At 41.7% G+C, this 11,897-nt stretch overlaps 1 long non-coding RNA gene across 1 annotated transcript; it reads right to left on the bottom strand.

The window, feature by feature from the left end:
* Nucleotides 1–4,733: 4,733 nt before the first annotated feature.
* Nucleotides 4,734–7,811, bottom strand: LOC131423394 (uncharacterized). The gene is made up of 3 exons (XR_009224900.1): nt 7,695–7,811; nt 7,121–7,244; nt 4,734–4,843 (listed from the first exon to the last, which is right to left on the bottom strand). It is a non-coding gene; the product is annotated as an uncharacterized LOC131423394 (long non-coding RNA).
* Nucleotides 7,812–11,897: the final 4,086 nt, after the last annotated feature.

The raw sequence follows: 11,897 nt of genomic DNA, 5'->3' as shown, positions 1-11,897 counted from the left end.
GGAAATTGTTAAAATCTTTCTGCTCTGCTTTATGATCTGATCCACAGTAAATTTGACTAAAGGTCACCAGCAATATCCATCTCACTACCTGAATGCTGTGTTGCCTTGAAATTTCCTTTGCCAGATTAATTAGTTCATCACCTTTTAATTCAACCTCATAGAATGTCTCAGGACACAGGCAAAATGTAGACAACTTCCTAGCAAGAGTGTAATATGAATGCCCTCTAGTAGTATTTCAATACAGTCCTCTTCCTCTGAAACCTTACAACTCCATTCTTTGTTTCTTACAATCCTATTGGCATTTTAGACTTCTGAGAACCCACCAGAATCCCTCAAATTAAGCTCCACCTGCAACATACTAAACCCTTCCCAGCTTTGTCTCTAAATATTTCAAACTTCCTCCCCAAAAAAACCATCTCCAAAGACTACTGAATCGTATAAGTTATTCATAGCAAAAACCCACTCACTGATTTAGTCAGCTTTTTCACCACTGTGACCAAAAGATCTGACAAGAAATTTTTTAAAAAGGAAAAGCTTATTTGCTGCTCATGGTTTCAGAGGTCTCACTCCAAAGACACACAACTCAATTGCTCATTTAAAAAAAAATTTTTAGTAATCAATGGATTTTTATTTATTTATATGCAGTGCTGAGAATTGAGCCCAGTGCCTCACACATGCTAGGCAAGCACTCTACCACTGAGCTCTTGGTCCAAATTGAAGCAGAACATCATTGCCAAAACTGTAGAGAAGAAAAGCTGGCAAACAAGGGGGGGGGGAAAGAGAGAGAGAGAGAGAGCTCTTCTCCCCAGGGAGAAAATATTAACCTCAAAGGAATGCCACCATTTACCCACCTTGTCCAGTTACACCCTACAGTTACCACCCAGTTAATCCCTATCAGTGGATAATTAGGTTAATGCTTTCATTAAATTGGTGCACTGATGTAGGTTAATGCTCTCAGGATCCAGTCATTACACATTTAAATTTTATCTCATTGACTCACATGAGTTTTTTAAAGGATAACTCATATATAAACCGTAATAGCTATGGATACCATAAAAACATGAAGGACACAGGGCAGCTATTATATTAGCCTTAGGTGCTACACTATGGATATCATATTAGTATTAAAGATCACAGGGAGATACTATTTTGCTTTAGATGTTATAGTATGTATATTATATTTGGATTAGAGACCACAGGGCAGCTATTATATTAGTTTTTTATGTCATGTTGTGAATATTATTTTAGTATTAGAGGCCATGATGTGGACATTATATTAATATGGAAGCTGTTATATTAGTGTTCAAGGCTTCTCTATGGACACTATATTTGTATTAGAGGCCACATATGGTCACAATAGCATCAAAGGCTACTATGGATAATACATTAGCATTAGAGGCTGCACACAGACAACATGTTAGCATTATCACTCCACTGTAACAGTATTATGACACTGCCATATCCAGGAAGGTGGCACATACCCTCTGGTGGTCATTAGGACCCAGCACAGAATGCTTCAATTCAGTGGTGTATGGGCACCCCATGACATTCCTGAGAAATGGATGAAATTCAGTACTGTATCTAGATTACTCAAGGCCATGATTTTGGAAATTCAAACAAAATGAAACCCAGTATCCTTGTTTTTTAAGAAATGGTAATTGAACAAATTATTCAAACCTTATTAAGTGAAATGAATGTAGACAAAAACAGAAACTCCTACAAAAATTAACTCATAATAGTCCACAACTAAAATGTGATAAAACTAAAAAAAAATTCTGGAAAGAAATAAGAAAATCTATGTAATCTTAGATTTAGTAATGGTAGTGTATATTTGTTTCTGGGGGGTTTGAATGTAGGGCCTCACACATGCTGTACAAACTTTTTAATGCTGAGCTACTTCGCCAGTCCTTTCTGATGAGATTTAACTCACAATACCAAATACCAACTGACTGAAAAAAAATACCAATAACATGGACTTTATAAAGTTCAATTTTTTGGGGGGGGCTGGGGATGTGGCTCAAGCGGTAGCGTGCTCGCCTGGCATGCGTGCAGCCCAGGTTTGATCCTCAGCACCACATACAAACAAAGATGTTGTGTCCACCCAAAGCTGAAAAATAAATATTTAAAAAATTTAAAAAAAAAATAAAGTTCAATTTTTTACGAAGTGCACTGTTGCATGCCAACAACCTCAATTACTGAAAAGGTTGAGGCAGGAAGATTGCAAACTTGAGCCCAGCCTAGGAAATTTTTTAAAGGATGGGATTAGCTCAGTGGTAGAGCACTTGCCTAGTTTATGTGAGGCCTGTGGTACAATCCCCAGCACCACACACACACACACACACACACACACACACACTCATACATGCACACACATACACACACACACACACTTTTTTTCCTACTCTGTAAAAGATGGCACATAGTTATACAAAATGATGCTCAGCATCCCATATCATCAGGGAATCATAAATTAAAACAATAGTGAGGTAGTATGGCACATCTTTTAGAACTACTGAACTAAAGAAACAGCAGTGCACCAACAGCTACGGAATGTGAGATACCAGCAGTCTCAGGCATTACTAGGAGAACATGTGGCATGGCCATTTTGGAAGATGATGTGCCAGTTCTTCCCAAAGCAAAAAAGTCCAATCTATAACCCAGCAGTGTCCCTATAAGTCATCTTCTTTTAGAGAAATTCTTTGAAAAAGTATGTCAAAACAAAACTAGCATGTAATTATGAATAGCAGCTCTATGATGCTGATCAGATCATAAATAAGAATGTCCTCCCAGGGCTGGGGATGTGGCTCAAGCAGTAGTGTGCTCGCTTGGCATACATGCGGCCCAGGTTCGATCCTCAGCACCACATACAAACAAAGATGTTGTGTCTGCCGAAAACTAAAAAATGAATATTAAAATTCAAAAAAAAAAATGTCCTCCCATGCCTGAATGCATAACCAACACAGAATATAAAGGAATGAACTACCACCTACCACCCTACACAGAGAAATAGATAAATTCTACCTGGTACACTAAGTGAAATAAGCCAGGCTGAAGAGGCTACATGCTGTATGGTTTACGTTTTATGGCATTCTAGAAAAGACAAAATTACAGAGGAAGACTTGTGCAGGATGAGGCCCAGGTGCCTCCCAGCACAGGAGTCTCCATCTACATGGAGTTGCGGTGCACCACCCCTCCTTTGGTTTTTCTCATGACCATCCTCCATCCTGAAGCTTCCCTATAGCCCACCAAAAGTCCTTATTAAAGCACAAGCCCTTCCTAGGCCCCCAGGAGATTCTGCAGGATTTAGGAGCTCTGTGCAAATAACCAAGGTAAAAGAATCAATATTAGGACAAAAAATGCTCCAAACACCTCTGTCACTCAGCAAATATGAAGATTTTAGGAGTGCGGCACCAGGAACTGGGTGCAGAGGCTGAATGAGTATTTCTTATTATGTCACAGCCCATAATCTGGAGCAATAATGAATTCATTGCTCCCATAATGGAACAATGAATTAATTATATGGCAGAAACTAGGAGCTAGATTTCCCACTGATAGGGTGAGAAGTTAAGATAAACAAGGGGTGAAGGCAGAGGGATCTATGTCATAATGGGTCAGAATCCACTGACTGCAGATCAGTATAAACTCACATTTTGCTTAATACATTCACAGATGGTTCCACTAGGAACCATCTGTGAATGTATTATATAACTAGGGGGTATGAAAAGATTAGAATACACTCATAAACTTCTTCTTATTGTCAGTTGTGTGGATCAAGATGCAAGATGAAATATTTTTATACACTTGTTTAAAGACCTTTATTTTATTTGTTTATTTGTATGTGGTGCTGAGGATTGAACCCAGTGCCTCACACATGCCAGATGAGTACACTGCCACTGAGCCACAACCCCAGCCCCTGCCAGATGAAAGATTTTAATATCACTCTCCAATCAAAGGAGCCATGACTCTTTGAAGAAATGGCTGATGCTAAGTTTAAGACAGTAAATATATAAGTCAGGGTAATTTAAATATCAGAAAGAAAAAACTTTGTGACAAAACCAGAAAATGTGTTAAAGGACAATAGGAGATAATGGAAAGATCTCCAATGGAAAGAATTCCCAATGGTTAAAGTAGGGATGAACTGAGCAGCAAAGTATTATTTAAAAGGCGGGGGGGGGGGACAGAAAACAGCTTAAGCAAAATATCCAGATGACGGATATATATGAATGACTGAATACACAAACAAATGAGGTTGAGTAGAAACCTCTTGTGCAGAAGAATTCCATATAATTGAGAGAGACACAGTCATCAAGGAGGTAGAGCTAACTCTCTGATCCCTAAGTGTGGGCTCTGCAATATGACTTCCTCCAGAAGAACAGACAATGTGGACATGCAAAAAAAGAGTAACTTCACAATAAGAAACCTGAAAGGCCCTTCCTCAAGCAAGTGAGCACAATCAATACTACCATTTCACCTTGATAGCATGAGATGATAGAGCTGCTTTTTATCTCAGTGACCAGCTTCCCCCAGTCCAATAGCCCCAGGCTACATATGAGAAACACAAGGAAACCTGAAAAGTACTGCCTCAGCCAGGTGAGCACAGTCAATACTAATATGACAATAAGGATGAGAGATGACAGAGCAGCTCTTCACCTCTGTGACCTGCCCCCCCCAGACCCACAGCCCCAGTTTAAATATGAAAAAAAGGAAAATTCAAAAAAAAATTATAAAAAATACCTGCCAAGTCATCCTCAATGCTCTCAAGGTCATCAGAACAAGGAAGTTCATAGAAACTGTCACCCCAAGAGAAGTCTATGGAGACATGATGACTGGATGTCATGGAATCCTAGAACAGGAAGACACAGAACTGAGAATCCAAAGGATATGTACTTCAGTTAATGTTAACATACCATTATTTTTTTTCTTCAAGACAAATGGTCTAAGATGTTAACACTTTAGAGACAGCTCATCTAAGTCATAACAAGGGAAGAAACCAGGTTGAGGCTACCTGGGAAATCTCTGCACTTTCTTTTCAATTTCTGTATAAAGATAGAACTAAGCCTGGCATGGTGGCACATGCCTGTAATCTCAGCATCTTGGGAAGCTGAGGCAGGAGGATTTCGAGTTCAAAGCCAGCCTCAGCAACTTAGTGAGGCCTTAAGGAACTCTGTGAGACCCTACCTCTAAATAAAATATAAAAAAGGCCTGGGGATGTGGCTCAATGATTAAGTGCCCCTGGATTCAATCCCCAGTACCCCCACACCAAAAACAAACAAACAAACAAAAAAAAAACACCATTAAATTACTCTAAAGTAAAACCTTAGGACATGGTTATATTTTCTCAAACAATTACTTGTTTAATTATTCATACAGTTAATTACTGGTAACTGACACTCTTAGCTAGTTCTGTATTTTATTATGAACATTCATAACACAAAAATAAAATAGTTCAAACTAATATAAAATTCAAAATATGTGCTTCTTTTACATATTTCATGTTGAAGTAATAACATAAGTAAACTCCTTATATTTTTATGCTGTCACTAAGTTCTAGGTTTGCCTTCTTAAAACTTGATCACTAGAGGAAAAAAAATGACATTTTAGAGATTCTATTTCAACTCCTGGTTTAACTTTCCTGAAAGAGTGACATATATATATATATATATATATATATATTCCTAATGCAAATTGACTCACTGTGACTGAATCATTTATCCCAAAGAATGCTTGTCTCTATTTTATTTCTATGCATACCTTTTTAGCAGCAATATAATCAAATATTTGTGACTGGGACAAATAATCAAAGAAATAGTCATCTCCTCCAAGAACTATGCAGGAAGTGGTGAGCCAAGAGAAGCAGAGGTGTCAACTCAGTCCAGGAGTGATAATAGATGCTGCTGTGTTGTGGGAAAACACTCTACCTTTTAGAAATCACAAGGAGTTATGGATGCCCAAACTCTTGCATGAGTCTAAATCTAGTTGAAATTCTAAGTAATTTTATTGTCTCTAGCTCATCATGAAGCTCATGACAACTAATGGATCTCTGGGGCTGAAGATGTAGCTCAGTGGTAGAAGGATTTCCTAGCATGCAGGTAGGACCAACCCTCAGAACCACAAAAGGAAAAAAAGAATTTGTGTCTTATTTGTGTAATCAAATAGAAAATGAATAATCATTCCTCTTAAGAAAACATGTTGGGCCTAAAACACTTGAGACTCTCAAAATCAAAATACTCTCCTTATAGTGTATTGCATACCTAGACCATCATGAACAGTGGTGTCACATCATAAAGCATGTTCACATTAAGCTTACCATCAAAACTACAAAAAAGGCTTTATTGACTGTTGATCTAGCTTAGGAAATTATTAACACAACATTAGGATAACATTAGGATAAAATGTAATCATGGCATTTCCCACATGAAATAACTCTACTAATAAATACATAATTTCAAAAGAAAGTCAAATTTCTGAAATCAAAAGCAAATTGATACATTTTTAAATAATATTTTGAACAAAGGCAAAACACTTAAAGAGTTCTCCCACAAGAATTCCTGACAACATAAAGTATCATGCTCATTAGAAGGCCCATCCCTTTGTATGCAAGGAATAAGAGAACTTTCTGATGAATGTAGAACTTTAATAGGACATATGGGCATGCTTTCTAAATTTTAAAGAAAAAGAAAAAATATCTTTTTTTAAAAAAGCTTATTTTTAGTAAATATATCTGAATTACAAAAAAACATCTACTGACTTGTCTCTTACATTTTGTAATGATTTGCATCTCAGGAAATTTCATCTTTAGTGGTTTTAAATATTATGAAATATCAATAGTTGACATTAAAAATATCATCATCCCTCTTCTCTTTTAAAACTGATTTGAAATTTTCTTAGAATAATTTCATATGAATTTGGAAGAGGCACTGTGGTATATATATATGTGGAAATACATGACCTTTTTAAAAAAATCTTTATTTTTAGTTGTAGTTGGACACAATACCTTTGTTTTATTTACTTATTTTTATATGGTGCCGAGGATCGAACCCAGGTCCTCCCATGTGGTAGGTGAGTGCTCTACTACTGAGTCACAACCCCAGCACCAATACTTGATCTTTTTAAAGCATACCTCTCATGCTTGAGTCCTGTCAAAGACATCTTCTGTGTGTGTGGTGCTGGGATGGACTCCATGGCCTCTCACATGCCAGGCAAGTGCTCTGCCACTGAGCTGCACATCCAGTCTCCAAAGATACCTTAATAAACGGAAATTAATTAAAATAATTTGATTATGAACACTTCCAAACAAGACAATTCTCTCAAACAAGCCAATTCTCTCAATCAAAACAAAGTAAGCTAAAAGTAATTTTTAAAATATTTCTTATAAAAAATAAAAGTTCACAGAATTAAAAATTCTATAAAGGGCTAGAGTTGTGGCGCAAAGGCAGAGCTTTTGCCTGGCAGGTGTTAGGCCCTGGGTTCAATCTTCAGCACCACATATAAATAAACAAAATAAATAAATAAAATAAAAAGATCCACTGACAACTAAAAAAATATTTTAAAAATTCTGTAGAAAACTGAAAGAATATTAATCAAAACTTGAATTGGAAAAATCTACTGCACAGAACTGGAGACCTGGAGGCCATGGGGAATTACATTACAAAATAACTCTAAAATAAGAAAATGAATCAATTAGCATACAGAACCTTGGACTGGTACTTAGAGTTCTCCCACTGGAAGGGATCCTGGGATCATCAGGGCTCAAGGCTGACTGTCATCTGCCCTTTAACAAATTCTGACTTTATTTCAAATGTTCATTATCTATAGAGAAAATAAAAAGAGAGAAAGGTGACTTTTCTAAAGTTATCTTATGGTATATTGAATTCTGATACAGTCAAAATAATTCATCCAATGCAGGATGTCAGTGTTTATACAATGGTCGTTATTTGTGCACCATTACAAATATACTGCCAATTAGCACAGCAGCCAGGGAGCTGCTCATCCTAGACTAGCAGGGGCAGAGTCTGGAGGAGGGGGAGGGAAGGTCAGGAGGAGGAGGAGGGGGCCTGGAAGATGGGTGGGGTCTGGAGAAGAGGCAGGGTCTTAAAGAGGAAGAGGCTGGAGATATAGCTCCATGGTAGAGCACTTGCCTAGCATGTGTGAAGAACTGGGTTCAAACCTTAGCACCACATAAAAGTAAATAAACAAAATAAAGGCATTGTGTCCATGTGCAAAACAAAAATTTTTAAAAAAAGAGAGAGAGGGGAAGGTGAGGTCTGCAGGAGGAGCAGGACAGGAAGAAGGGAAAGATCTGGAGGAGAGACAGGGTCTGAAGGAGGGGGAGAATGAGTCACAAGGGGGCAGGGCTTGGCAGATGGGTGGGACCTGAGGGAGGGACAGGCCCTAGAACATGAGTAAGACATAGAGTAGAGACAGGGTAGGAAGGAGGGGGAATGTGGTTCAGGAGGCAAGGCAGGGCCAAAGAATATGGGTGGGATCTGGAGAAGAGGCAGGGTCTGGAGGGGGAAGCCTTAGCAAGAGGGTCCTGTAGGGGTGGCTTCTTGCTAATTAAGAAAATGTGTGGAGTGGTAGCTCAGTGGTAGAGTGCTTGCCTAACATGTGTGAGGCACTGGGTTTGATCCTCAGCACCACATAAAAATAAATAAAATAAATGTATTGTGCCCTTCTACAACTAAAAAAAAAAAAATTAAACAACACTAAGAAAAGATTAAAGAATAAAAATGTGGTTCATTATTAAAAATACAGGGGATGTATTTTTAATAAATTCTGGCTTTGTTAGAAGTAATATATTTAAACCTAAGCAGTTCAGAAGGCTGAGGCAGAAAGATCTTGAGTTCAAAACCAGCCTCAGCAAAAGCAAGGCATGAAGCAACTCAGTGAAACCCTGTCTCTTTAATACAAAATAGGGTTGCCCCACACCAGGAATCTCCCTCAGGCTGCTCTGAGGATAACGGAACCTCGGGCATCCCTAGAGACATGACCCACGAGGCTCCCCACACCAGGAGTCTTCCTCCGCCACTCTGAAGAGAAGGGAACCCCAGGCATCCCTAGAGACGTGACCCAAGAGAGTCCCCACACTGGCGTCTCCTCCAGACTGCTTTGAGGAGAAGGGAATCCAGGGCCTACTTAGAGACATGACCTGTGAGGGTCCGCAACCTTGGCATCTCCCTCAGGAAACCCTAGAAACATGCCACATGAGGGTCCCCAAGACAGGCGTCCCCCTCAGGCTGATCTGAAGACAAAGGAACCCCAGACATTCCTAGAGCCATGACTCACGAAGTCTCTAAGCCAAAAGTCCTCTGAGGCGGCTTTAAGGAGAAGGGAGCTCCGGGAGTCCCTGGAGGCATGACCCACGAGGGTCCCCAACCTGGGTCTCTCTCACAATCTGCTCTGAGAAGGGAGCTCTGCCCCTCTCTGTGGAGTGACCCAACATTCCAGTGAGCTGGGGCTCTCCCGGGTTGGTCCTGAGGGGGAAGCCAGCTCTCCTCACTCTCAGGGAGGCAGCATTAAAGATGGCGGCGAAGCCCTGCCCCTTCTTGACCACGCCCCTTTGGCTACGTGCATGTGCACCAGCTGCTCATGGCTCAGAGGCCGGGCCTCTCCTGGCTCCCTGGTGAATGTCAGCACCTTCTTCCACCCTCAGCAGTTACTGAATAAAATCTGTTCCCACTGCTGTAACTAGGTCTGGCTGTGGCACCATGAGGAGTGGAATCTCAGGAGAGGAGAAATGGAGTCCAGGAGACCCCTCCCTGCACTCCACCAGGCTAAGGGCTGCAGCAGCCTGAGCCAGGTGGGCAGAGGCACACAGGGAGGCTTCCACAGGGAGTCTAGACCCTCACTCAGGCGCCAAAGGGCAGAGACCACCACAAAGGCTTCTGGGACATGTAGTCTTTGAGACGGAATGACTTAGCCAGGGTCTGCCCCATTTTAGAATCAGGAATTTTAAGAAAATCTGTTAATTCCAAGCCTAGGATGACCACTGTAGGGGGATAGAAGAACCTAAGCTCAGACCAAATTCCCAGTAGCCTCTGAAAGCATTCTAGGTCATTCAGTCTGTCCTGCCTGTCCAGCTCTCACCATAGGTGCCTCTGGGAGCTGCAGGCTACACAGATTCAGGGTTCTCAGGGATTCTAGACAGTGTAGTCTGGTGCTCTGCTCACACAATCTTTGCCCTTCAGGACCATGGAAGTTGTGTGCCATGTGCTGGCCCAGGCACCCTGGAGGACCCTGGCAGTGGACTCTGGTGTTCTACCCATGCAGCCCTCACCCCAGAAGCCTAGGGGCTGCAAGTAGCACATTTACCTTCATACCCCCAGGATTCTGGGTAGTGCAGTCTTGTATTCTACAATGCAGCCCAGCTGCAGAGGTCTCTGTGAGCTACAGGCTACTCAGGAACCCCTAGTGATTCTGAACAGTGTAGCCTGGCATTCTGACCATTTAGCCCTTACTCCAGAAGCCTATGGGGGCTTCAAGTAGCACATTCACCCTCATATACCCACCCAGAATTCTGGGTAGTGTAATCCAGTCTTCTACAATGCAGCCCCAACCCCCAGCAGAGGTCTCTAGAAAATGTAGGCTCCACAGTCATTCAGGCATCCCTAGGGATTCTGGACAGTGTAGTCTGGTGTTCTGCCAAGGCAGCCATCACTACAGTGGATTCTGGGAGCTGCAAGCCCCCAAGGATCATGAGTATTATAGCCTGGTGCTATGTTCAACTGTACAGTGACTACTTAGAGCTCAGAGCCCTCAGGAATTCTGAGTATTGTAGTCAGTTCTACTCAATCAGCCCTGACCGCAGAGGTCTCTGAGAGCTATGGGCCATTGATTATTCTGGGTTGTGCAGTCCATCCTACCTAAGTGGACTTAATCATCAAAGCTCTGGGATCTGTGTAGCACAAGCCTGCCTAGACAACCCTGGGAGTCTGTGTAGTGCAATACAAACCTTGCCCCGGCAGTGCTCAAAAGGTAGGTGTCTAGGAGCTGCAGGATCCCAGGGATTCTGGTAGCATAGTCTTGCCTTCTGCCTCCATAGCCCTCAGTGTGGAAGCCTCTGAGAGTTCCAGGCCACATGGACACCAGGCACCTCCAAGAATTCTAGGTAGTATAGTTCAGCTCGCTACCCTGAAGCCCTCACTATTGCAGATCCTGGGAACTGTGATCCCCCCTGAGGATTCTGGATAAGTTAGTCCAGTGTTTTGCCTACATGCCCCTACTGCAAGGGCCATGAGAACTGAAGGCCACATGCTTGCCTTGGTACTGAAGACCTCACTGTGGAAGCCTCCTGGAATTGCAGGCAGCACATTCACCAGTGTGTCCCAGGAATTGTAGGTATTGTAGTCTGACCTGCATAATGCACAGCTGTCAACTGGAAGGCCTCTGGGAGTTGCAGGCTGCATACTCACCTGGGCAACACACCTCACCAAGGATTCTGGATACTGTAATTAAGCTCTCAGTCCAAAGTCCTCACAACAGAGGATCCTGAGAGCCGCTGGCACCAAGATTTGTGGGTAATATAGTCCTGTGTTTTTCCTACTCACTGCAGAAAATTCTGAAACTCAAATTCCCCCTTAAGATTGTGACTAATGCAGTTCAATAGTTTGCCCACTCACCACAGAGCTGCAGTCCCTGACGATTCTGGATAATGCAGTCTAGGGTTTGCCTGCACAGTCCTGCTGAGGATCACGGGAGCTGAAGACCCCATGCTTTCCCAGTACCCTAGAGATTCTAGGTAGTGTGCTCTAACAATACAACTGTCACCACAGAAACCTCTGAGACTTACAGGGTCAGGGTATATAGGCATCCCCAGAAGTTCTGAGCATTGAAGTCTGGTATTCTGCCCTTGCAATTCTCACCCCAGAGGCTATTGGGCAGACAGGCACCCAAAAGTA

Source organism: Marmota monax, unplaced genomic scaffold, assembly GCF_021218885.2.
Source record: "Marmota monax isolate L192 unplaced genomic scaffold, Marmota_monax_Labrador192_F-V1.1 WCK01_AAM20220418_F8-fsc00275, whole genome shotgun sequence".
Lineage (NCBI taxonomy): Eukaryota > Metazoa > Chordata > Mammalia > Rodentia > Sciuridae > Marmota > Marmota monax.
Note: the sequence above shows the minus strand (reverse complement) of the source record. Positions and strands in the feature narration are given on the sequence as shown.